Below are 27,721 nucleotides of genomic sequence, written 5' to 3' on the forward strand. Positions count from 1 at the left end.
GTTAGATGCCTTGCTCAAGGGCACTTCAGCCCAACCTCCAAACCAAGGCCGCCCCATGTTAACCTAACCGCATGTCTTTGGACTGTAGGGGAAACCGGAGCACCCGGAGGAAGCCTACACAGACACGGGGAAAACATGCAAACTCCATACAGAAAGGCCCCTGTTGGCTGCTGGGCTCGAACCCAGAACCTTCTTGCTGTGAGGCAACAGTGATAACCACTACACCATGCTGAAGAGCAGGGAGGATTGAGAATCGAGCGCCTGTGGTTTGTTTACACTTGATATTAATTCTTGTAGCATCCTAGCAACCGTCGCAAAGACATGTACAAAAAGCCCAAAAATGCCTCTTTACCTGGGCAAAAATCATACAGGATTTATCTTTTGTCCTGATCCCCAGATCTTTAACCCAGCCACATATAAAAAGTTGTACACCTCCATGCTCTTCCAGGTTTTCATCTGTTTGTCTGTGTAGAATGATGTCTGCAGCACCAGGTAGTTTGAGATGTCAGGGAACTCAACGTATGGGTAATTTTCCAAATCCTAGGAAAAATCCTTCTTTGTTAGCGTGTAAGGATCTATCCCATTGCAGAGCAGTGGCATGCACAGACATTTTGGGGGGCAAGTGCTCTGGGGGGAAAAAAGGGCACTTTTTTGCGCATGTGGAGCACCTTATTATAAAAGTCTGAGATTTAACCCTCCTCTTGTGTTCGGGTCGCCACTGACCCGTTTTAGTTTTTAAAGGTGTAAAACAACCACTTAATTTATTACGTCTAGGCTTTTTGACTTTGCCAGGAATCTCTAGTTGAACAAAATAGAAAAAGAAATTTTTGTTTTCCTAAATCTGAAAATGGTCTAGCAAAAAATATAATACTTATGTGCAGTTGTTTCTGTATGCGACGGGCTACTTCACGACAAAATAATTACAGCTTGGGCTTAGAGGGCAAACAATACATTTTCACTCGATTCATGTGTTACCTGGCTGGTGGGGCAGGGGAAGAGCTGCCTGACTGCCCGATATGTTGTCTGCGCTACGACAAGGCCGTGGCTTCCAGGACGCTACGCTGCTGCAACCTCACATTGAATGCACTGCACGCTTGTTCACGTGACCGAGCAAGAGAGACAGAGATCCGGTGTGTGCGTGGAGGGGGCACACATCGGGACATTATTTTCACACACGCTTTTAATGCCGCGGCTTTTCTAAAAGATCATGTCGACATTGGCCTCAGTAAACTGTAAAAAAAAAAAAATTCAAAAGGGCACTTTTTTGGACAGAGGGCAGAGGGGCAGGTGCTTGAGCACCACCTCGTGTCTATCTGTGCACGCCACTGTCGCAGAGAGCAACTTTCTGAAGGTATCTTGACCGTGCATTGACCTCTAAACTGTGAAAATAGTCTGAGACGGTTCACTAGCTCTTTACATAACAGCAGCCAAATCGGTTTGCCTGACCACATCATTCACCCGAAATAAACTCACAAGCAAAAGTCACGTGACTGAATACAACCTATATTCTATTCCAGGTTAACCACGTGCAAAGCATGACCGAAAAACCTTATAACTCCATAGATTGTCAGTGGGGAAAAAAAGAGCAAGGTCGTGGCCACACACTGCGACTGTATGGCAGGTCTTGGAGAGAGCTGTTCTCACGTCGCATCATTGTTGTGGGCTTGCAGCTGGAGTGAAACAATCACAGATAAAAAGGCATACTGGGTTCTTCCTACTGCTGTGGAAAAAAAATCATCTACTCCTGGATCGGAGATATTTCCTTTCTAAAGAAATGTCAGAGTCAAGTTCCTCAGCCACAACCAGAAGTTCAAGACAAAGTTCCAGGGAGATGGGAATCCCTTTTATCTTTTTCTCTGTTTGAACGATTGGAACAACCAAAAACAGCACAAAAATGAACCATATTTAAGACGGCTCAAACCTTGCTTACAGGAAAGACAGTGTCTGGCTGTCCCCCAGGAGAAATTATCATGTGATGTCACATGCAAGGGGTATATACTGAATATATGGAGAAATCTCAAAGATTAGGTCTGTATCTGTAATAGTTTTGAAACTACAGCTTTTTGAAATTTAAAATTTTATGCATTTTGCTGAATGAGCCTTTCTGGAAAATCTTTTGTCACTATTGTGATCTTTGAAAACCAAATACAGTGGCTAACAAACATTTCTGCTTTTGAATTTTTCCTTGATCTGTGCTGATTGACACAATTATGTGATAATTATGGACTGTCGATAATTGTAGCTGCTGCTCTAGTAACTGTACTAGTTTACCAAAATCTTTTGGTTTCATCACCGTTATCTACGTCTGTGTCAAGATCCATGTCTGAAGGTACATCCATTAAGTGACATAATTTTTCCTGAGTAGCTACTTTAATTTTCTTGACCCTTTTTTTTTTTTTTTGACATGACTCACCTATTCCTTAAGGTTCACGTACTTAATTGGTGGAAAGCCAAGTATGCTTGCAGTGGCATTCAAATTCTCGCAAAGTGCATATGCAGGTTGAAAAGCTTCTGAGTCTAGGGTAGTACTTGGTCCAGTTTCTTCACCAGGAATGACTCCAAAGACTTGCTTAATAAATACAGGTTTGATGGATAGGATTGGTGTCTTCACAGAAGCAGTTTACAGTCCCAATTTTTTTTTTTTTTTTATCTCATCTCATTATCTCTAGCCGCTTTATCCTGTTCTACAGGGTCGCAGGCAAGCTGGAGCCTATCCCAGCTGACTACGGGCGAAAGACGGGGTACACCCTGGACAAGTCGCCAGGTCATCACAGGGCTGACACACAGACAACCATTCACACACACATTCACACCTACGGTCAATTTAGAGTCACCAGTTAACCTAACCTGCATGTCTTTGAACTGTGGGGGAAACCCACAGAAATTGAATATTGCAGATACAGAATTTAAAAGCAAATTGTGGTGTTTCCTCCTCTTTGCTCCCACCTACATATATCTGGCAGGTCTTTGAGGTCTTCAGGCCAGTTGCTGTCAGATGTTGTCTGTTCCATGATCTCAGCTGAAGGTTAAGGGTGACCATGCCTTTGCAGTGGCTATTCCGAGATTGTGGGACAGTCTCCTACTGGTCATCAGCTGGGATCCCTCTGTTAGTTTTTATCCCCCGCTGGCCGAAAGGCCTGAAGGGGGTTTATGTCGTGGCGTTGCCCGTCCGTCCGTCCATCCCCGGAAGGGTACTCACCTTCTGAAATCAACTCCTCTCTCAATTTTTGGAGGAATTTCATGAAACTTGGCAGGATTCTTTGTCAGTCATTTCAATTTCGTTCACTTTGGTCACATTTTACCAGAGTTACAGCCCTTGATTTACAAAATTATACTTTGACAATTTCAGGAGTGTGTGTTTTCTTTCTGAAATCAACTTTTCTCAGTTTGTGGAGGAATTTCACGAAACTGCAAAAAGCATTGTTGTATGTCAGTACTACGCATATTGTAATTTCATTAAATTCAGTCACTTTTTTTTTTTTAAATATATTTTTTTGGGCTTTTTTTCACCTTTATTGGATAGGACAGTGTAGAGACAGAAAATGAGAGAGAGACGGGGAGGGACCGGGAAATGATCCCGGGCCGGAACCGAACCCGGGTCCCCGGACCCACGGCACGGCGCCACGACGCCCCCAATTCAGTCACATTTTACGAAAGTTTGAACCCTTGATTTAAATAACTTGTACTTCGACAATTTCATGAGGGTGTACATTCTTCTGAAATCACCTCCTCTCTCAATTTGTGGAGGAATTTTACCAAACTTGGCGAAAGACTTTGTTATATGACAGTTATGCATATTGAAATTTTTATTTAATTTGGGCAAATTTTACTAGAGTTATGCCCTTGATTATTAATGAGCTTGTACTTTGGAAATGTCATCAAGGTGTGCAAACGAAGCAGGCAGATTTCATGTCGCTTACTAATAATAAATCTGATTCAGGTGTTCACTGCCACCAGAACGATCACATGGGAATTATTGGAGCATAAAAGAAACCCATTAACTTAATAAATGACATTTAATCTGACATTGGGACAATTTGTCGATCTCTTCCTCCCCCCCCCCCCAATTATCGCCCACTTCATATTTTCTTTCAGTAATTACACTGAATAAGTGTACATTTTAAAGACTATATTTCTGCATTTATTGAGGTACATGCAAATATTTTCCCTATATTTTGCAGTGGCCAGCTTAGAATAAAAATCCACAAAACCAATCCGTTTCCAATTCTCTCTGGCTGGTGGTGCGCTATTGGCTTGGAATGGGACCGTCATAAACTGAGTGAACTGGCAGTTTCTCATCTTGGGGGCTGGAATATCCTTGATAATCTTCTGCCCCTTCATGCGACATGTACAGCCCCAATTCCAAAAAAGTTGGGACGCTGTGTAAACTGTAAATGAAGACAGAATGCGATAATTTACAAGTCATGGAAATGCTATATTTAATTGAAAATAGTACAAAGACAGCATATCTCATATTGAAACTGAGAAATTTTATTGTTTTTTGAGAAATATATGCTCATTTTGAATTTGATGTCAGCAACATCTTTCAGTTGGGACAGGGGCATGTTTACCGCTGTGTTGCATCATCTCTACTGTTAACAACACTCTTTGGGAACTGAGGAGACCAGCTGCTGTAGTTTTGAAGGAGAAATGTTGTCCCATTCTTGCCTGAGATGCAATTTCAGATGCTCAACAGTTCGGGGTCTCCTTTGTCGTATTTTGTGCTTCATAATGCGCCAAATGTTTGAAAAGGGAGACAGGTCTGGACTGCAGCAGGCCAGTTTAGCACCCGGACTCTTTTTTACTATGGAGCCATGTAGTTTTAATATGTGCAGAAAGCGGTTTGGCGTTGTCTTGCTGAAAGAAGGAAGGCCTTCCCTGAAAAAGATATAGTCTGGATGGCAGCATATTGCTCTGAAACGTGTTTATATCATTCAGCATTAATGATGCCTTCCCAGATGTACAAGCTCCCCATGTCATGTGCACTAATGCCCCCTCATACCATCACAGATGCTGGCTTTTGAGCTGTGCACTGATAACAAGCCGGATGGTCCCTCTCCTCTTTAGCCTGGAGGATGTGGGGTCCATGATTTTCTAAAAAGAATTTCTACTTTTGATTCATTAGACAGTTTTCCACTTCACCTCAGTCCATCGTAAAAGAGTTCGGGCCCAGAGAAGGGGGCGGGGTTTCTGGATATTGTTTATATCTGGTTTTAACTTGCATTTGTGGATGCAGTAATGAAGTGTTTTCACAGATTATGGTTTTCTGAAGTGTTCCTGAGCCCATACAGTGATTTCCACTCCAGACACGTGTCTGCTTTTAATGCAGTGTCTCCTGAGGGCCTGAAGATCACAGGCATCCAATGTCAGTTTTCAGCCTTGTCGCTTGCATACAGAGTTTTCTCCAGATTCTCTGAATCTTTTAATGATATTATGGACCATAGATGATGTGATCCCCCAAATTCTTTGTGGTTTTACATTGAGGAACGTTATTCTTAAATTGTTGCACTGTTTGCCCACGCAGTCTTTCACAGAGCGGTGAACCCCGCCCCATCTTTACTTCTGAGGCCAAGTTTACATTAGACCGTATCTGTCTCGTTTTCTTCGCGGATGCACTGTCCGTTTACATTAAAACACCTGGAAACGCCGGGAAACGGGAATCCGCCAGGGTCCACGTATTCAATCTAGATCGTGTCTGGTCCGGTGCTGTGTAAACATTGAGAATACGCTCAATGCGCTCAACATTGAGGATACGCTGTGCTGAGCTCTAGCTGGCGTCGTCATTGGACAACGTCACTGTGACATCCACCTTCCTGATTCGCTGGCGTTGGTCATGTGACGCGACTGCTGAAAAACGGCGCGGACTTCCGCCTTGTATCACCTTTCATTAAAGAGTATAAAAGTATAAAAATACTGCAAATACTGATGCAAAGAGTATAAAAGTATAAAAATACTGCAAATACTGATGCAAATACTGCCCATTGTGTAGTTATGATTGTCTTTAGGCTTGCCATCCTTCCACTTGCAAGTGGTAAGTGATATGCACTGGGATCACACACACAGCGGCTCAGTCCCGAATCACTGCTCGTGCGCTATACTCGCGTGCTCTGTGAGCTGCGCAGGGCCGGAGTGCGCACCCTCCAGAGGGCACTCGCTGTTCAGGGCGGAGTGATTTGGAGCGCAGGATGCCTGCGGAGCTGAGCGTATTCGTGTATTGGTGTTGCTGTGTGCACGCAAATCTTGTATTGGTGTTGCTGTGTGCACGCTAAACTTTTTAAAAATGTTAATCTGATGATCCGCTGATACGGTCTAATGTAAACCCCACCTGAGATACTCTGCCTCTCTGGGATGCTCTTTTTATACACAATCATCTTACTGACCTGTTGACAATTAACCTAATTAGTTTTTTTGCATTACACAACTTTTTCAGTCTTTTGTTACCCCGTCCCAACTTTTCTGAAACATGTTGCTGACATCAAATTCAAAATGAGCAGAAATTTTTCGAAAAACAATAAAGTTTCTCAGTTCCAACATGTGATATGTTGTCTTTGTACTATTTTCAATGAAATGTAGGGTTTCCATGATTTGCAAATCTTCTCATTCTGTTTTTATTTAGATTTTACACCGTGTCCCAACTTTTTTGGAATTGGGGTTGTAAGAATCCCAATCACTATCAGAATTCTTTCCAAAATGTAATTTCGTATCGAGACTGGTCTAACCGCTGCTGCGCACAGGGACGAAATTGATACCTGGACCTTTGTTACATGTGATATCATGCACCCCTTCGGGATGTTCCAGTTCAGTCTCGGTAGATTCCGTGAAAATCGGCTGATTTTTATTGATTTTATGGTCAATCAACATGATTGTTGCTTTGTACAAGGAAAAAAGTGGGGTTTAGGGACATTACATTCACTTTAAGAAAAGAGAGAGCCCACAGGCTGATTGAAGGAGCCATTGTAATGGCTGCTGTATGCATAATGAATTGTGTTCTCACACTCACTGTATAAGCAACTTTAATTTTCTATAAAGAATAAAAAGCCAGTGACTTTTCTGTTTGAGTGGGGTGAGTGAGTTCCTCTCTTAATTATTTTGTGAGGCTGAAGTTCACTTTCCAGTTTCTTAAATGGATATTGTTCAATCTTAAAAGGTCTAGTATTTATGATCTTGTGCATCTAGCTGGTGCCATGAAGCACTTTTTAATATCACTTATCAAGGGGTGGGGGACATGAGGATTTTTAGATAGTAGTGAATGATTAAAAAAAGATCATGGAGATGTACACTACCGTTCAAAAGTTTGGGGTCACTTTGAAATTTCCTTATTTTTGAAAGAAAAGCACTGTTCTTTTCAATGAAGATCACTTTAAACTAATCAGAAATACACTCTATACATTGCTAATGTGGTAAATGACTATTCTAGCTGCAAATGTCTGGTTTTTGGTGCAATATCTCCATAGGTGTATAGAGGCCCATTTCCAGCAACTCTCACGCCAGTGTTCTAATGGTACAATGTGTTTGCTCATTGCCTCAGAAGGCTAATGGATGATTAGAAAACCCTTGTACAATCATGTTAGCACAGCTGAAAACAGTTTAGCTCTTTAGAGAAGATATAAAACTGACCTTCCTTTGAGCAGATTGAGTTTCTGGAGCATCACATTTGTGGGGTCGATTTAAATGCTCAAAATAGCCAGAAAAATGTCTTGACTATATTTTCTATTCATTTTACAACTTATGGTGGTAAATAAGAGTGTGACTTTTCATGGAAAACACAAAATTGTCTGGGTGACCCCAAACTTTTGAACGGTAGTGTATTTTATAGGGAGATCACTAGATATGGTCCAGTTTATGCTCTCCCTGACAGACACACAAACAAACCAATAATAACTGAGCATAAGTGGTTGCTCAGCTTAGGTTTCCTTGTTTTGTTTGGCAGCATAGAAACATTGTTGAAAACATGGAGTTGTTGGCTGGAAAATTCAACATGGGTTATATGGAGCTGCTGGATTTTCCACAAGGAACATCCCACAACCATTGGCTATTTGCAAAGGCAAGATTGGTAACATCCCAAAAAGATATTCTAGTTGGAAGCAAGATAACAAAGGGAGCGTGCACATGAGCAATACCACAGCAGAAATGTAGCGAAAATAAAACATGCGTTTAAAAAAAGGCACGTTTAGTTTTACTTGAGGGTGTATTATTACTGGGCATGTGAGTGGCATGAGAGAAATTATGCACTCTGTCGTGGCCTTTTCTCCCGGTTGTCAAGACTTATCAAGAGTGTTCATTTTAGTGCAGCAAAACGTAATGTTCAATGGACAACAGTCTTTTTATATGTTCTTTTGGGTTTCTCCCAGATGCCTCAGTGAGGGTCATTGAGTGCGTCATGGGTGGTTTTTGCATATCGGGGGAAAAAAAATCTCAGAAGAATGAGTTTCCTTGGGAGGTTGATGACAAAACATGTGTTTTAATGATAAGACTTTGTATAACATTCTCTCTAGGAAATTAGTGATAGCTTTTTTTATTTATTTATTTTAATTTTTTTTTCATTTATCAGGTTGCAAGGTTAACTACTAGTGCATCTTCGTTAGAATATTGTGAAAGTTTTTTTTTTATTTAATTCAAAAAGGGAAACTTTCATATATTCATTACACGTAAAGTGAAATATTTCAAGCCTTTTTTTGTTTTATTTTTGATTATTACTTACAGCTCATGAAAATCAGAAATCCAGTATCTCAAATGATTAGAATATTTCCTAAGATCAATCAAAAAAGGATTTACAATACAGAAATGTCCAACTTCTGAAAAGTATGTTCATTGATACAGTCAGTACTTGGTTGGGGGGCGGCACGGTGGTGTAGTGGTTAGCGCTGTCGCCTCACAGCAAGAAGGTCCTGGGTTCGAGCCCCGGGGCCGGCGAGGGCCTTTCTGTGCGGAGTTTGCATGTTCTCCCCGTGTCCGCGTGGGTTTCCTCCGGGTGCTCCGGTTTCCCCCACAGTCCAAAGACATGCAGGTTAGGTTAACTGGTGACTCTAAATTGACCGTAGGTGTGAATGAGTGTGTGAATGGTTGTCTGTGTCTATGTGTCAGCCCTGTGATGACCTGGCGACTTGTCCAGGGTGTACCCCGCCTTTCGCCCGTAGTCAGCTGGGATAGGCTCCAGCTTGCCTGCGACCCTGTAGAAGGATAAAGCGGCTAGAGATAATGAGATGAGATGAGTACTTGGTTGGGGCTCCTTTACAGCCTCCTGGCTGGGCATGTGCGTTTGTCTGTCTGTATTCACTGCTTCAGTGATCGGGCTTATTTTTATTTGTTTTTATTTATTTATTTTTTTTACAACCAAACACTTGACACTCAGGCATCATTAGGGTTGTTTACAACAATTTAGAAGCAATGTATCCACTAGATCTCAGCCTCGTTCAGTCATGTGGCATGTAAGTTGTCACAATCTCATTGTCTTGCATAATTTGTACTTAGAGTGCTGTATTTGAACCTCAGAGTGAGTAAGATGGCAGCGCTCAGGGATGTTTTTGTTTTTCTTTTTAAAAAAAACCAAAATCTGTACACAGTATGCAGGTACGAATATGAACAAATGAGTAATTGAACATGTCTTTTATGGATACGTATGGATATGTATCTGTCAGTATAAAGGAGTTTTATTTTTTTTATATATATATTTTTTTATAACCTATTTTTTTATAGGTGCTATTATTTTTTTTATAGCGTTAAGGGGAAAATTGTATTCTGAAATCTTGTACAGCAGTTAGATAAAGTATAACATGCCTGGTAGATTTGTGTGTTCAGTCCAATAAACATTTTACATTAAGGCATTGAAAGGACTTTTGCCATTTTATCCTTTTGGCATCAAGAATTGTGATGCTACACTTATAAGGCTTGGATGGTATCATGGTTTTACAGCATCTTGAGGTATTTAGAAATCCTGACTAGGGATGTTAACTGATGACCGTTTGACCGGTGGTTGACCGAATCAATGTCAACTGGTTTTTTTTTTTTTTTTCTTGGTTGTCGGTTTAAAAAAAAAAAATCAATCGTTTTGAAGCTGCCGATTTTGGAGCGGAGAACCTGGAATTCTGTGTTGTAAACGCTTGGGGCATGCCATGCAGTGTAAGGACGACAGCTTGTCAGAAACACCCATTCAGTCATGTCCCGCCCCAGTTGAAGACAGCTGCCACTCGGCGAAAGAAAAGTGTAGACACAGGCTTTTTAGCTTACAAATTACTATCAGGGATGCAAACGGCGCGCCTTTTGGCGGATGCTGCCTTTTTCACAGCTGAATCGCGCAGATCCGATTTTTTTTTTTTTTTTAGGGGGGGGCGTTGGAGTGTCTGAATAATTTCATCAGAGTAAATTCTGTATTAAAATTACTAAATAAGCAAATGCCGTTACAGTTCATGAAACATAGGAAGTATGAGAAGAAAACAGTAAATCAGAAAGCTGCGTACGTTGTCTGCGCAAGATGTCTGGTGTGAGTGGCATGTCTCTATGATGGCAAACTCTCTCAGCCTTGAGGCAGCAATACAGCTCCAAATTATGATGCTCCCTCCACTGTACTTCACCATCGGGATGTTCTCTTTGTCCCCTTTTTATTATCCCCCGTTAGCCAAAAGTCCCGAAGGGGGATTATGCCATGGCGATGTCTGTCCGTCTGTCCCCAGAAGGGTACTCACTTTCTGAAATCAACTCCTCTCTCAATTTTTGTAGGAATGTCATGAAACTTGGCAGGATTCTTTGTTGTATGTCGGTAATATGCACACTGTAATTTCGTTCAATTCGGTCACATTTTACCAGAATTACAGTCCTTGATTTAACAAAATTATACTTTGACAATTTCATGAGTGTGTATTTTCCTTCTGAAATCAACTCCTCTCTCAATTTGTGGAGGAATTTCACGAAACTTGGCAAAAGCATTGTTGTATGTCAGTACTAAGCATATTGTAATTTCGTTCAATTCGGGTAACATTTTACCAGAGTTACAGCCCTTGATTAACAACCTTGTACTTTCACAATTTCATGAAGGTGTGCTCGCCTTCTGACATCAACTCCTCTCACAATTTTTGGACGAATGTCTCGAAGCTTGGCAGAAGTACTTGTTGTTATATGACGGTAATACACATATTGCGATTTTAATTTAATTTATGAAATTTTTACCAGATTTTTGACCCTTGATTAAATAACTTGTACTTTGACAATCTCATGAGGGTGTACGTTCTTCTGACATCAGCTCCTCTCACAGTTTGTGGAGGAATTTCACCAAACTTGGCAAAAGGCTTTGTTATATGACAGTTATACACACATTGAAATTTTGGCAAATTTTACTAGAGTTATGCCCTTGATTATTAACAAACTTGTGCTTTGGCAATTTCATCAAGATGTGCTTGCTTTCTGAAATCAATTTCTCATAATTTTTGGAGGAATTTCATGTAATTTGACAAAGGTGGGTTTTTTAAAAATTGTATCTATCTTATTTTTCATTCATTCATTCCCCCGCTGGCCAAAACGCCCAAAGGGGGATTATGTCGTGGGGTCTGGGGGGTCTGTCCACCCATCCCGAGAAGGGTACACACCTTCTGAAATCAACTCCTCTCTCAATTTTTGGAGGAGTTTCATGAAACTTGGCAGGATTTTTTGTGTCATGTCAGTAATACGCATATTGCAGTTTCGTTCAGTTCAGTCGTATTTTGCCAGAGTTGAGGCCTAGTTGCCAGTGGGGGACATTGTGCTCTCAGAACAGTCTTGCCTCATGTAGTGCTGTACATTTCTTCCAGAATAATTCAACCTTTATCAGTTCACAAAATATTTTCCCAGTCGCGGTGTGGTGTTGAGCTGCTCTTTGGCAAACTTCAGGCATGCAACATTGTTTTTTTGGGGGGCAGCAGCTTCCTCCATGGTATCCTGCCACGAACACAGTTTGTTCAATGGTTGGCATTTTGGTAGGTGACATTTAAGCCTAGATCACAACCGGACATACGATTTTTTTGGCCGTGCGATTTTTGGCGTTTCCCAAATCGCTACTTTTTTTTGTTCGTGGAGAAAGACGCACGTTGGCCGTAAGTTTGTCTTGCAACCTGAAAAAAACGTAAGCGCCCGTAGAGTTTGTTTGACATGACAAAGAACCTCTGCGGCCGGTCTGCGGCCAGTCTGCGGCTTGAAAATCAGCACGTCACACGCGCGCCCTCCGTGTGTTTCTTGTGTTTTTTGCACGTAGACCGGCCGTGGGAGCACGTACGGCCAGTTGTGACCGAGGCTTTACAGGCATTTCTTATCCAGAGCAACATACCTACAGCAGTTGGGGGTTTAGATGCCTTGCTCAAGGGCACTTCAGCCATTCCTGCTGGTCCAGGGAATCAAACCGGCAAACTTTTGGTCTCAAAGCTGCTTCTCTAACCATTAGGCCATGGCTTCCCCCATGGTAGACTCATGAACAGATGTATTAGCTGTTGCTGTAGTGTTGTTCTTTACTTCATTGAGGATTCTGTGTTGAACCTTTTTGAAGTAACCTTGGCTGGGCGCCCACTTCTAGGGGAAACGAGACACTGTACTAAATCATCTCATTTGTCTAACTGTGGACTGATGAATATCTAAACTCTTTTGAGATTTGAGCTTTGGAACCATTTCCAGTGAGAATGTTTGTTTATTATGGGATGATAAACTGTGATAGAAATACGACTCTTCTAATCAGTGAATTTAAAAAATAAATAAATAAAATAATCGTGTAATCTCTTAGCTTTTATGCCTCTGCGCTGGTGACAGCCGTGGCCAGAGGCCAGGAATGGGAAGTTTGGGAGTGTTTTTCTGAAAGTAGGGAGTGTAACAAAGTTTTTAAATTTAGTTTCTTATTCATTAACCAGAACTTTACAAATCACTGTAATTATCAATAAAATCTTCGACAAATTCCTGCAATAAAAGCAGAAATCTTAAATTATAATTTCTAGTGCACTTAAGACGAAAAACAAATTACAAATTGCTGTAATCAAGTCCTATTACACAGAATACATCTTTACTATATGCAAAAAAGAGAACAAATGAAATTCAGCCAACTCTGAAGATTAATATTATGAAATTATATACAACTGAAAATAGATACCTTTTAACAAGTTTTGATTTTATGAAATATACATAATGAAAATGTTACAAAATGTAAAGGAATCATTTTGATTCTGTTAAAGTGCAATAAACAGGAGTTAAAAATAAGTGAAATTAAGTTAGAAATGAAAGGACATTTTCCTGTAGTTACTAGTTACTTGAAATGTAAATACTGTAAACAATACAAAAAAAATTGAATAATGGTAGTTTATGAAAGTACTATTTAAGAATATGTATAAATATTGGCGAAAGAGAAACCAATCAAAACCGAAAGAGTGAAAGTGATTTACCATGTGAATAGTCTCTTATGAATGGAGAAGTGGGCTCTCAGCGTGTGATCTGTGGAAAGTTTTATGTTTCATCTAATTTAGGTAATTTTAAAAACTATAATATTTGCCAGTGGACACATGGGAAAGTGTAAAGTATGAAGTTTCTGTCAATGTTTTTATCATGCTTGTATGATGATAAACTCATGAAGATATTTATCTAAATACATGACCTCCTCATTCTAAACCTGCTGAGCTTCGCCGGCGAAGCGCTCAAAACTCATATTTTGCTTCCATTCAAGCCTCGTTTCAAAGTCTGACCAACAAGAACACTACATTTTTGGCGGTAAATTTGATTTTCTCAATTTAACTTCCATATAGGAAAGCATGCGCGCCAGGCACACCCCGGGAAACCGCTGACCGTCTACAAAAATGCCCACAGAAATGCACAAAATTACATCACAAAACAAAATTTCACAAAATTTTGGTTAGCATGGGTTAGTATAAAATTTGTAGGCTGTGTTTTTTGAGAACTGGCCGAACAGCTAAGCCTATGCTGGAGGCATTATGTTTTCGGGTCGTCCATCCATACATCCGTACACATGTCCTGTTATTGTAAATGTGATATTTCAAGAACACCTTGAGGAAATTTCTGTAAATTTGGTAGAAACGTTCAGATGGACTTGAAAGATAAACTGGTGGTGGTGATTTTGGTGGTCAGAGGTCATGATCACTGTGACCTTGTGCATGTCCCATTCTCATGAAGGCGATATCTCGAGAATGCCTTGAGAGAATTTCTTTGAATTTGGTAGAAACTTTTTCAGTTGGACTCAAAGATGAACTGATTTTAGATTTTGGAGGTCAAAGGTCAAGGTCACTATCACAAGGTCAAGGTCACTACCATCTCATCTCATTATCTCTAGCCGCTTTATCCTGTTCTACAGGGTCGCAGGCAAGCTGGAGCCTATCCCAGCTGACTACGGGCGAAAGGCGGGGTACACCCTGGACAAGTCGCCAGGTCATCGCAGGGCTGACACATAGACACAGACAACCATTCACACTCACATTCACACCTACGGTCAATTTAGAGTTACCAGTTAACCTAACCTGCATGTCTTTGGACTGTGGGGGAAACCGGAGCACCCGGAGGAAACCCACGCGGACACGGGGAGAACATGCAAACTCCACACAGAAAGGCCCTTGCCGGCCACGGGGCTCGAACCCGGACCTTCTTGCTGTGAGGCGACAGCGCTAACCACTACACCACTGTGCTGCCCCACTATGACCTTGTATGTCCTATTTTTTTGTGAACGTGATGGATCAAGAACACTTTGAGGGAATTTCTTCAAATTTGGTACCAGTGTTGAATTTGATTCAAAGATATAAACTGATTGGATTTTGGTGGCTTCCTTTACATCTCGTTCTCGTGAATGTAATATCTCAAGACCACCTTGAGAATTTCTCCAAATTTGGAACAAAAGTTCACTTGCACTCGGAGATGAACGGATTTGAATTTGGTGGTCAAACGTCAAGTTCTGTGTGACATGTTCTTATGAACATATCATCAGGAACACCTTGAGTGAATTTAAAACTGAACTGGTTTGTGGAAGCATATGACTATGGAGCAGTAATTCTAGTTCCTGGCTGTAATTACGTTATTTAGACAGCAGAGGGTGCAATAATGTAAAATGGTGGGAATGCATGTGACTTCATCAGCAGAAGTAACACTGCTCTAATGCTGTAAAAACACACACATCTAAAATGGGAAAGAAATCTGAGCCATCTTTCTACAGACTGGTAAAAGCTAAAGAGAAGAAAAATTAAGGTAGTACAAATGTTTATGAACCCTCTGGAGTTGAGAGCTTTGCCGGCAAAGCTTGGCAGGTTTAGAATGAGTAGGTCATGTATTTAGATAAATATCTTCAAGTTTTTATAATGCAAGCATGATAAACAAATTGACAAATTTTATACTTTCCTATGTGCTCACTGCCAAATATTATCCATCCATTATCTATAACCACTTATCCTGTGCAGGGTCGCGGGCCAGCTGACTATAGGAGAGGGGTGGGGTACAACCCTGGACAAGTCGCCAGATCGTCACAGGGCTGACGCTTATAGAGACGCTACCATTCACACTCGCATTCACACCTACGGTCAATTTAGAGCCACCAGTTAGCCTAACCTGCATGTCTTTGGACAGTGAGGGAAACCGGAGCACCTGGAGGAAACCCACGCAGACACGGGGAGAACATGCAAACTCCACACAGAAAAGGCCCCCATCGGCCGCTGGGCTTTTTGCCAGAACCTTCTTGCTGTGAGGTGACGGTGCTAACCACTACACCACCGTGCCACCCCCAAATATTATTGTATATTTTTAAATTATCTAAATTAGATGAAACCTAAAACTTGTCTCCTTACTCAGTCACACCAGAGTCAGGCTACGTTTACATTACGTCGAATCAGCGGATCATCAGATTAACGTTCTTAAAACGATTCGCGTTTACACTAAAACCGTTAGCCGTGCACACAGCAACACCAATACGCGGATACGCTCGGCTCCGCAGGCATCCTGCGCTCCAAATCACTCCACCCTGAACAGCGAGTGCCCTCTGGAGGGTGCGCACTCCGGCCCTGCGCAGCTCACAGAGTGCGCGAGTGAAGTGAACAAGCCACGATTCGGGACTGAGCCGCTGTGTGTGAGATCCCAGCGCATATCACTTATTACTTGCAAGTGGAAGGATGGCAAGCCTAAAGACAATCATAACTACACAGTGGGCAGTATTTGCATCAGTATTTGCAGTATTTTCATACTTTTATACTCTTTAATGAAAGGTGATACAAGGCGGAAGTCCGCGCCGTTTTTCAGCAGTCGCGTCACATGACCAACGCCAGCGAATCAGGAAGGTGGATGTCACAGTGACGTTGTCCAATGAGACGCCAGCTAGAGCTCAGCACAGCGTATTCGCGTATTCTGAATGTTTACACAGCACCGGAGCTGATACGATCTAGATTGAATACGTGGACGCTGGCGGATTCCCGTTTCCCCGCTTTTCCAGGGGGGTTAATGTAAACGGACAGTGCATCCGCGAAGAAAACAAGACAGATACGGTCTAGTGTAAACGTAGCCTCAGAGTGCTGAGCACCCACTTACAAATTCATAGAAGACTATTCACATGCTAATGGCATGATCATCACTTTCACTCTTTGGGTTTGGTTGGTTTCTCTTTTGCGGTGGGAACGCCTATCGTAAACAGGATAAAATATCAGCCATAGCTTAAGCTGTTTGGAGGTAAAACTTGTGAAATGGCACGTGGATTTTATGTGCTTTGGATGATTCAGGACAGTCATTCAATTCAATCTTGAGAACCGTGACACTGATGATGAGTGGCGCCTTTTACCTACCTACCCACCCACCCACATACATACCTACCTACCCACCCACCCACCCACATACATACGGTCCAGCCGAAGAGCAACTCTAGTAAGTGTAAATATTTCTTATGAGCAGATTGGTTGATATGCGTGCACTGTAGTGCAGAAAAATGACAGCAATTTTTCAAAAGTTAAAAGTATTTTTCTCAAAAATAGCTCATTTTGCTGTGTTTTGAGTTTAGAGAGTAAAATTTGGAGTGGGAGCAGAATTAAGTAATTGTGTAACAGTTGTTTGTGGCTCTGAAATGAGTAAAATAATACAAGAGTTGATTTCAAGACATACTGAATAGAGTCAAATACCAGATAAATGAAGCTGCTGTAAAAAGCAGTTTTAGAACTCTTGGAATGTGTTTTGTTTTGTTTTTTGCACAAGAAGAGAGTGCAGCTTGAATAGGGATGTTTATTACCTCCCCTGATTTTGAGCAGGTGCACTTTCCACGTGGTCCTAGTGCCTGCACCCCCTGGTGGTTGAGTTTTTTTTTTTTTTGGGAGCCCTAAAGAGTGTGTGGGGGGGGACAGGCTTTTGGGGATGCCCACCCAATAGGGGAAACACTGAGGTCAAAATCTGACATTGTGACAACCCTAGCACATCGTCATGCTCCAATTGTGTAGTGATGGAGACAGAGTAAACAATATCCCTTGTTAATCTTTTAGCTAGAACTATAATTGTTGGATTATTGTTTCGATAAGTTCGAGTGACAACTAATATTGGTATATTTGCTTGGAGAAGAAAACTTTTATTGTACATGTTACAGCCTTCTGGGTTTTTTTTGAGGGGGGCGCGCTCATGGGTCCTTCAGTCTCCCTGGATGTTGCTTCCTAATATTCTCTGTGTTTTACAGACACAAGGCCCAACTATACTTCAGTGGACGTAGTTCGTGTACTGTGCACATGACGCACGTTTTGTCACGTGTACAGACTGCCCGTTGACTCTGCGTGTGCGAAATTGAACGTGTATATGCCATTCAGCGGGTGAGCGAGTAGTCAAAGTACAAAATGCAGAATTGTACTACAAAGATTCTTAGAATGTTTTTCTTTCTCTTTTTTTCCCCTTCTTCCAACGTCAGCATTAAACATTTAAAGAAGCTCTTCTCTCAAGTTGCAACCTGCCATGCATACCTTTTTGTGTTCCTCTTTTTATCTTATTTGGGAGATAGTTGCTCTTTGTCACTCCCGGTAGGTGAGGCCATTATTTAATAAAGGCGTAGGTGGCCGTGCATTTAGAGACGTGTATGCATTCAGCAGAAAATTGAGTATACTTTGGAAATATCCATGTGCATGTTCGCATTGCATGAAGCCTTCATACAGATAGATACACGGGCGTATATAAACACACAAAGGGCACTTATTGCCTGTGAACCTGATATCTTTTGAATGGTGCTCTCAGCGCTCGAAACTAACGGTGTCCCGACGTCCCGGGGACCATAAAAAATGTCATCGGGACACAAAATTATCATATCTGGGACAATCCCGGGACAATGGAAAAAAAATAGATCTAGAAAAAAAGTTCTACATTAATATTATTTACAAAGCCGTAACACATACGTAGACATTCACCTAATTTGTCAATTTTAAAACGGTAACAGCGAAAAATACATAGTAGCTACACTTTCGATGCACCTGCATCCGTAGGCTACAGAGCAGCGCATTCTGTTCTAGAATCTTCGGCCGGTGTCCGCATTATATGGACTTGGAATGGAATTGCTACCGCACACGCTGCGCCGACTCTTGCCAGAACAAAAATGCTTAAGTGGTTGAAGCGGACCGACCGCGGGGAAGAAACTGAAAGCCCAGACATAACGTCTCCGGGACCTTCAGGATCCAAAGTGTCATCGCCTGGTCTGCAGGCAACGCTAGCAACTGAATGAACTTAATGAACACTGTTAGACACGTTATAAAATACAACAGGAATGATGTGGATGATATTGACGGAAGATACCGTTCAACAGAATAAGTGAGTTTTCTTGGTGTCTTTCTAGTTCAGAAAGTTTAGTCAGTCAGCAGCACAACTAGGCTAGGACCTGGCACTATGCTGATGTTGCTAACATTTGCACCCACGTTTCGGCAGCGAAAGTTCATAAAATGGATAACGGAAAGTTCATAAAAATGGATAACGGTAATGGTGAAAATTATAAGTTGGCCTTATAAGTGCCAACAGATATTCAAGGTATAAGTAGATGAAATGAACATAAAAGGGGTCTTATTTTCAACTAAAGTGTACTGCAGATGTAGTGAGTTGAAACATTTTCTGAATGAGCTAGTTGGCCCCTTTAAATAAACGGGTATCTATTCATACAGTGAGATCGCCAAAGTTTAATAAACTGAAAATGCAATAACTGTAATTTTGAAGTAGATGATGTATTGGACATGTGTCGCTTGTGTCTTGTGACTTAATGTAAAAATGATATAAAGGGTTCAAAATCACATAGTTACAAATATAATAGTAACTTCATATGATAATATTAACCACTGGTTATTTCAGAGAGGAAAAAAATGGGGACACTATTGCTTCCATTCGGGACAATACAACACAGAATTCGGGACCACTGGGGGACACAAAGAAAAAAAGTTAATTTCGAGCCCTGGGTGCTCTTCACAGGGGCTAAATCGCTCCGTGTCTCCTCAGTGACGTAGACTCGACCCTAGCGGAAGTCTCCGGCAAGGAGTGCTGATTGCAAGGTCCCGTACAATCAAAGCTCTCGGGCGAGTGGGGAAGGGGATTCTCCGTCAAGGCTGCACGCAGTGTGTTAGCATGAGCAGGTAGCCTATGGGAAATGAATGGTGTGTTGGATTAGCATTGATTCCATGCTTTTTTTTTTTTAAATCGAAAATGTTGTCTTGGGTCCCTCTGGGGTGTCACCAATCCATGTGCAAAGTATGGAGTATGTGCATCCAGCCATGTTGATTTGCATAGGTGAACAAACAGAGACTAGATAGCCTTCCTTTAATAGTATAGATATACTAATAATAATATTGCATGAATACTATTCATATAGCTTATTCCTTTGTCTTTTGAGGGTCCCATTTGCATTTCCATACACTTTAGTTTTGCTGGTCCATAAGATTTCCTGACGAACAATACTGTATCATCTTGGTGAGGGATTAAAGACCTGATGTCTCCTAGTTTCATCATTAAAATCCAACATATACAACTGCCTTAACACCATTCTCTTTATATTTTGTCTTTGCAAACTGACGGTCCAGACCTCTCTTCCACACTTACAGCTGTGCGATAAGCAGCAATCCAGAAATCTTGATAGTGGGTGATTGCATCTTTGGCTCTTCAACTCTCTCAGGTGCCATCAACTATTGTGTCTCTGGCGGCAGCAAGGTAGTTGACCTAATTTAACTAATTCCAACTCTCTCTGACATCCCTCTATCAGTTTTGTCCCAACACATGTAGGAACAAATGATGTAAGGTCATCCTTAAAAAAAAAAAATCAGTTTCCTATCCTGTCCTGGTGAGCAAAAAAATTTTCAGTCGGGAGGGAGGGATTTTTTTTTTTTTTTAATATATATACGGATGGATAAGAAATCGCAATACTGTGTTTGCTTTTTCTTTCAGTACTTTGTTATTACAAAAGCAGACACATTTAATAAAATATGACAGTTTAATCAACTGAAACTTGTACAAAAACTAAGTTAGCATTTTAAATGCTGACTGCAACATTTGCAAAACTTTTACAAAAGGTACTTAAAATATCTGACACACGGACTTTTTGTAGTTCTAAATCGACCGTTAGGCCTAGTTCGGATGAAATTACACTGTTAAAATGATCACCGAATGATTTGTTTTTCTGAATCTTTACTATTTTGTTGTTCGCTAGAATACCATTTTGCGATTTCACACTTAAGCAAATGTTTGAAAACTCCAGATCTCCTTCCTTCATGGTGGCTGCCATTTTTTTGTGCCGCACGGCGCATGCGCAGAGCTGATTCAATTCTATATTCTGCGCGGAATGCAGGGCTTTCCACAAGCGCCGGCTGCCGGCCATACAGCCGACTACACAATTAAGTCCAGCCGGCTACTTTAATGACTATTATTTTTGTAGCCCACAGGCTCCAAATATTAATTTTCGATTTTAATAAAATTAAATGTTTATCTAACGGACTGACAATGATGTCAAACTGAACCGCACTCATTTAAGTTGTGATTCGCGCTGTTTGTACCGATAATAACCACAAATTCCCCGCAGACTTCGTTGATCAAGGGAGAGTAACTCATCTGCGGCCCCGACATGCAGTGTGTGCGCGCGCACTCAGCGGAGGCAGTAGTGTGTCAGGGCCATCGGAGGCGACATGGGAGGGAGCAGAAGCAGAGATAACACTTATTTTGTCTCCGGTAAACCAGTCTTCTCTCGTTCAATTGCGTGCTGGCATCAAAAGACACCGTTGGTTGTAAATGAAACCAAACTGAGTCGTTGGAGTGTATTTTCATACACAAATGGAGAAATGTTCGCTGAGTGTGTAATTGTGTAGCCCCACTGCAGACCGTTGTTGTTAATTCATAGCATGCTCAGTTGCGTGAATGTCATGCACCGAAAATAAGAGATTTACAAGCCAGGAACGCCTCATGATGCAATACGCAAGAAAAGAAAGAAGATTTACTGCCATTTTACTTTGTATTTGAGTAAAGTGAATAAATAAATGGTCTGTGGAAAATGCATTTAATCCTGGGAACTGCGTGCACAGGAGTTTATTTTGTGTTTACTCCCCCCCAGCTGGCTACTTATTTGTCATGGCTGGCTAGTATGAGCCTTAGTGGAAAGCCCTGGGAATGTGTAAATGTCAAGTTCGATATTAGATTTACGAACCCGAAAAAAATGTCGAAAAAACGGCGTTAAAAAAATTTCAACCGCACAAACGGCACTCACCCAGCTGGTGGACCGGAAACAGAGCATTTTTTAATAATGGCCTAATGGCTAGAAATTCCAGTAAATTACATGTAGACATTTGAGTCTGGGGAATTCTGAAGAGACAGGTTGAGCATCACTCTCCATCCAGCATCCAGTCACTAAAAGAGGTCATTGCTGAAGAATGGAAAAAGATCGATGTTGCAAAATGTCGCCAACTTGTTCATTCCATGCCTAGAAGACTTGGTGCGGTCATTAAAAATCATGGAGGCCATACAAAGTACTAGATGTAGTAGTTTTTGCTGTGGGGTGTACTCATTTTTGCACCACCCTAATTTGAGTAAAACTGAAAAAATGTGTAATCTAAGTTTATATTATTAACCTTACTTTCACTTTACAAGTTAAACAGATGTTATATTAAAGTTTGTCTTGTCAACATTTTGGAAATTGTTTGTCTTCATTGAAATATTGTTTAAAATTGTTACTTTTCAAAGAGGGTGTACTCATTTACGCTGAGCACTGTATGTTAACTCTACAGCCAGTCACATTGTGATTTCAGTGCTGATTTGTGTCCCTTGCCTTTGTGACAATTTGGGGAATAATTTGAACTGTTCAGTGACACAAATTATGGATGACATTGCACCAATAAAAACTAAGTTAATTTCTGGCAAATTAAAAAAAAAGCACCGTGGAGGAATGTGGAAAGAGTGAGGGCACAAAAAGAACTTTCCACAACTCTCAGCGCAAGAGGTGTAAGGCCAAATTTGCAGGCTGACTCAGGGCTCAACATTTTAATCCACTCGTCCAGTTGGACAAGCAGCAAGATTTTTCACTCGCCCTGACCGTAACCGTGGGCGGCACAGTGGTGTAGTGGTTAGCACGGTCGCCTCACAGCAAGAAGGTTTTGGGTTCGAACCCAGTGGCTGGCGACAGCCTTCCTGTGTGGAGTTTGCATGTTCTCCCTGTGTCTGCGTGGGTTTCCTCCGAGTGCTCCGGTTTCCCCCACAGTCCAAAGACATGCAGTTTGGTTAATATGGGACAGCCTTGGGCTGAGATGCCCTTGAGCGAGGTACCTAACTCCCAACTGCTCCCTGGGCACTGTTAGCATGGCTGCCCACTGCTCTGGGTATGTGTGTGCGCTCATTGCTCATATGTGTGTTCTCACTGCTTCAGTTGGGTTAAATGCAGAGAGGAAATTTCACAAGTGTGTGATGAATAAAGTTGTGCTTGCTTACTTACCTTTTTATCACCAGCTCAGTGAAAGGAAAGTGATTAGCACAGTTTATCGAAAAGCAGGTATAGTTATTTGTGCTTTAATGACGTTTTTTCAATAAAACTGTGCCGATAACAAAACCATCCAATGCCCTGTTATGGTGTCTGTGTGTTGTTATAACCCATTACCTGATCTGCAGTTTTAAGAGTTAGACTCACTCAAATTCAAAGCTTCTGAAGGAAATAAAGTTAAATCCTGATTAATCCAGTAAAACTCGAAGAATAAATTAATTTAAAGAAATGAAACAAAGAAAATGAGTTGGACATGATCAGTGGGACAGAATCACTTTGCAAATGAAAACAAACTGAGTGAGTTCGGCACTGTTGTAAAATTCCTGCGAAATATTTTACGATGATGTGTTAATGTGAACCATACAAAAGAAAAATACAAGAAGTCCGAATGAAATGAAGATTCTCCGCAGATATTTATTTTACTGATGTATTTGATCACCATCTCTCCGATTTTGATGAATTCAAAGTCTGATTATCTATAATTAGATATTACAGTGTGGTTATTTTTACACATGCACCTACTGTACTTGGCTTCCCCGGAATTTCGTAAACAATAACACGGCTGGATCACTGAGGAGATTGAACTAGTTTTGTTGGAACTTTAGTGATGTAATGCTTGAATAATTACTTTAAAAATGATTTTTCAACCCGTATTCAGCTCGTCCCGTTGGACAGGCAGATGCGGATTTGACAAACATTTGGTTGTCTCGGACAATCGGACTACCATTAATGTCGAGTCCTGTGACCTATATCTGTAAGAACCTGCTCAGTAAACATAACACACATTAAAAAAAAGACGGCATTACTTCTGAATCAAATATTACTGAAAATCTGAATAATTCTCATTCTGTTTCGTACAATTTAACTCCTTAATCCTTTGAGGAGAAAATCTGCCGAGCTTCACTCCTCAATTAAATGTCATGAGTTTGCCTCATACATCTAAATATAAAATTTCCAATCTCAGGAATAACCTTGTGGCTTCCTTTACTGGTGGATGTGACTGCCCTTCCTCCCCTCAGTGTTGTACTGGAAACACACTTTCCAACTTCACCACTATATGGGTGGTACGGTGGTGTAGTGGTTAGCATTGTCGCCTCACAGCAAGAAGGTTCTGGGTTCGAGCCCAGTGGCTGACAGGAGCCTTTCTGTGTGGAGTTTGCATGTTCTCCCCGTGTCTGTGTGGGTTTCCCCCACAGTCCAAAGACATGTGGTTAGGTTAACATGGGGTGGCCTTGAGCAAGGCACTTAACCCCCAACTGCTCCCTTGGTGCTGTTAGCATGGCTGCCCACTGCTCTGAGTATGTGTGTGTGCTCGTTGCTCACGTGTGTGTGTGCGCGCGCGCATGTGTGTTCGCTGCTTCAGATGGGTTAAATGCAGAGAGGAATTTCACAAGTGTACTTTTTAATGAATAAAGTTATTCTCCTTCAACTTGGTAAACTACAAGAAATGGTGCAGCAATTCAGTTCTGCAGCATGTGCTCTTGACTTAATGCCTACTAAGTTCAAAATTGTTTTCATCTGCTTGGTAAATGATGTCCTTGAAAGTGTTAATACCTCCCTATTCTCTGGAATCTTCTCCACGTTTTAAACAAGCTGTTGTAACACCACTGTTAGTGTAATCTTGATCCGTTTGTTTGTAAGAACTTCAGACCAATCTCAAACCTTCCATTCCTGGGAAATAGACTTGAAAAAGTTACATATAAATTTGTCTAATAGTTTTTGTTTACCAGTGTGGTTGTAGAATTAACCGTAGTATAGAAACAGTCCCAGTCAGAGTTGTTAATGATTTTAAAATTAACTCCAACCATCAAATCTCAGTCCTGGTACTTCTTGACTTTTGTGCAGCCTTTGATACAGTTCATATGATGGTGCCTTGATCACTGCTCGGCCCTCGAGACACAGTTCTGAACTGGCTCTCTTCTTATCTTACTGGGAGTTATTTCTCTGTTTTTACTGGCAACTTTAAATCTGATAAAGTCAGCATTCCATATGGAGTCCTCAGGGGTCAATTCGTGGTCCGCTGTTTAATTTGTATATGCTCCCACTTGGTTTGATCTTTCAGCAGTATAACATGTCTCATCTCGTATGCTGAGGTTGTTTTACAATCAGGGTACGCAAGCTAAAAATCACATTTAACACTTTTTATCTTCAATATCAAAAGGCTTGACTAAATAAACTTGGTTGTTTATTGTAGCCCTGTGATAGCTCTATTTACCATGCAAAAACAATTTGGTGATAACGTTATTTTTGGTGAATGTATGGCAGTATATGTCATATTTAGCAAAATTACTCGTCATTTAGAAAGTGCTTTTTTGACCACAGGTAGCTCCAAAAGGGATGCACTTAAATCATTCTTTATACCATAAAACAAATATTTGGTTCCATATCATTGGACACATAGTTAAGTTTTAATGTTGAATGCCAGGAAGTTTTCAGACTATTTTGATCGAATTAGTATGTAATTGTGTTAAAAAAAAATGTCCTCTCCGAGACAGCTAATTTTTCAATATAAAATAACATATCTAAAATGATTATTTTCATCCTAAAATGTGGTCAAGATATTGGGACATAAATATTAGAGGCAACTAACACAAAGCTTACAGCCTTATATTTAAAAGCACTATGGAAATAGTGGATTCTGAATTGTCCAAAAAAATGTCCTCTCCGAGAATCACTTCATTTGTTTCTCCCATCTTATAGCAGATTACACAAAACTACCATACATACGTGTCAAAAACTTACCTGAAATCTGTTCTTTAACTTGTCCTTCACTTAAAAACTGGTACAAGAACCAGTTTGAATCAATTTGAATTTTGGACCCCTGTGACACAAACTTTGTACCCTGATTGTAAAACAACCCTTATACTTATTGGTTTTGACCAACAACCTTGGCTCTGTAGATGATGCAGATCTGATGAGGTTTTTTTTTTTTTGGGGGGGGGGCGTTGGAGTGTCTGATTATAATTTCATCAAAGTAAATTCTGTATTAAAATTACTAAATAAGCAAATGCCGTTACAGTCCATGAAACATAGGAAGTATAAGTATGAGAAGAAAGTAGTAAATCAGAAAGCTGCGCACGTAAAGCCAATTACGTAACTTACGTAACTTGCGTTGGACTGATGGAAATCCTTGCGCGTGCAGTGAAGTGCAGCCAGCAGCAGATAATGGCGCGCAGCCAATTGGCTTTACGTGCGCAGCTTTCTGATTTACTGTTTTCTTCTCATACTTATACTTCCTATGTTTCATGGACTGTAACGGCATTTGCTTATTTAGTAATTTTAATACAGAATTTACTTTGATGAAATTATAATCAGACACTCCAATGCCCCCAACGCCCCCCCCCCCCCCCCCCCCAAAAAAAAAAAACCTCATCGGATCTGCACGATTCACACAAGTCCTCCAGACAGCCGTGAAAACGGCGGCATCCGCCAAAAGGTGCGCCGTTTGCATCCATGTTGCATTCCCGCTATCAAAATTTGGATGGCCAAAAATTTTAGTTAAATGAGAACAAAACACAGACTCCTCTAACAAGTCCCCAGGCTTTGAGGTTCCAGTTTCAATCATTATTAACTTCCCTATCAGAAAAACTTGAGATTTAGATGCTGATCTTCACTTCCAGAAGTACATATCTAATATCTCTAATGGCCCTTTTCCACTACCCTTTTTCAGCTCGCTTCAGCTCACTTCAGCCCGACACGGCTTGCGTTTCGACTATCTAAGAACAGCACGACTCAGCTCGCTTCAGCCCTGCTTAGCACCCAAAACTCGCACCGTTTTGGAGTGGGGCTGAAGCGAGCCAAACCGAGCTGAGTGAGGCTAGGGGCGTGAGGAGACACTCCCCTGTGCACTGATTGGTGAGGAGGAGTGTCCTCACATGCCCACACACGCCCCGCGAGCACGCTGGGATCTGTAAACACCGTAAACCCGGAAGAAGGAGAATTACGAATTACGAGAATTTCTGAAGCCTTATGCGCCTCGCCTCATCTATACGCTCTTGCCAGTATCTGTTGGTGTTGTCGGTGACAACAAGCCACAGCACCAAGACCAGCAACACTAATGACTCCATGTCCTACATGTTTATTGTTTACTCTCCGGGTCGTGAGACTACCGCTTAAAAGATCACTGATGTCACTGTTTGCGCCGCCTAACGACATCACCTGACGTCCACCCACTTTCGCTAACTCCACCCAATGTGTCCACCCACTTCCAGCCAGCACGGTTCAGCGCGGTTGTAGTCGAAATGCAACTCCAACAGCCCCACTCAGCCCAACTCAGCACGGCACGGCTCAGCCCGACTCAGCCGCGTTGGTAGTGGAAAAGCGGCATAAGACTGGTTTTTATCACCTTGATGCTTCTTTTCTCTGCAAGACTCTGAAAAGCTGGTTCATGCTTTTATATTTAGTCAGCGAGATTACTGTAATGCACTTTTATCTTCTCGTGTTGGAAAAAGATCAGTCGTTCAGTTTGCTCACTCGTGAATGTTCACCATTTGAAGATAAACTTTATATCTTCGTGCAACCGTGTAATAGCTTCTCCATCTAGCTAATTCAATACATGTCATCAAACAGTCCCAAGTGTAATAACAGTACTAGGATACAGTTTCATTGCTTATGGGAATGTGCATAGGTACAGAAGTTCTGGTTAAAGTCGTGGGGGGGGGACTGATTAGTCTAAATAGAACCCACACACTCAACAATAACTTGAAGTAAACATTTACTGTAGGAGTTTATCATTTCCTCAATTTGTGAAATTGACTGACTCTTGCAACCCACTTGATTTTAGAGTTC

General features: G+C 41.3%; 1 protein-coding gene across 5 annotated transcripts in view; it reads left to right on the forward strand.

The window, feature by feature from the left end:
- Window positions 1-27,721, forward strand: part of map3k4 (mitogen-activated protein kinase kinase kinase 4) — a 216,237-nt gene that overhangs the window by 56,125 nt on the left and 132,391 nt on the right. Inside the window, exon 1 of one of the 5 annotated variants that reach the window (XM_060916497.1) lies at window positions 20,009-20,127. The exons of the other annotated variants lie outside the window; for them this stretch is intronic. The gene's annotated coding sequence lies outside the window, so the exon portion shown is untranslated. Of the gene's footprint in view, window positions 1-20,008; window positions 20,128-27,721 lie in introns of those variants that run through there. 5 annotated transcript variants of the gene reach the window in all.

The sequence above is a fragment of the Neoarius graeffei genome, chromosome 3 (assembly GCF_027579695.1).
Source record: "Neoarius graeffei isolate fNeoGra1 chromosome 3, fNeoGra1.pri, whole genome shotgun sequence".
NCBI classification, from domain to species: domain Eukaryota; kingdom Metazoa; phylum Chordata; class Actinopteri; order Siluriformes; family Ariidae; genus Neoarius; species Neoarius graeffei.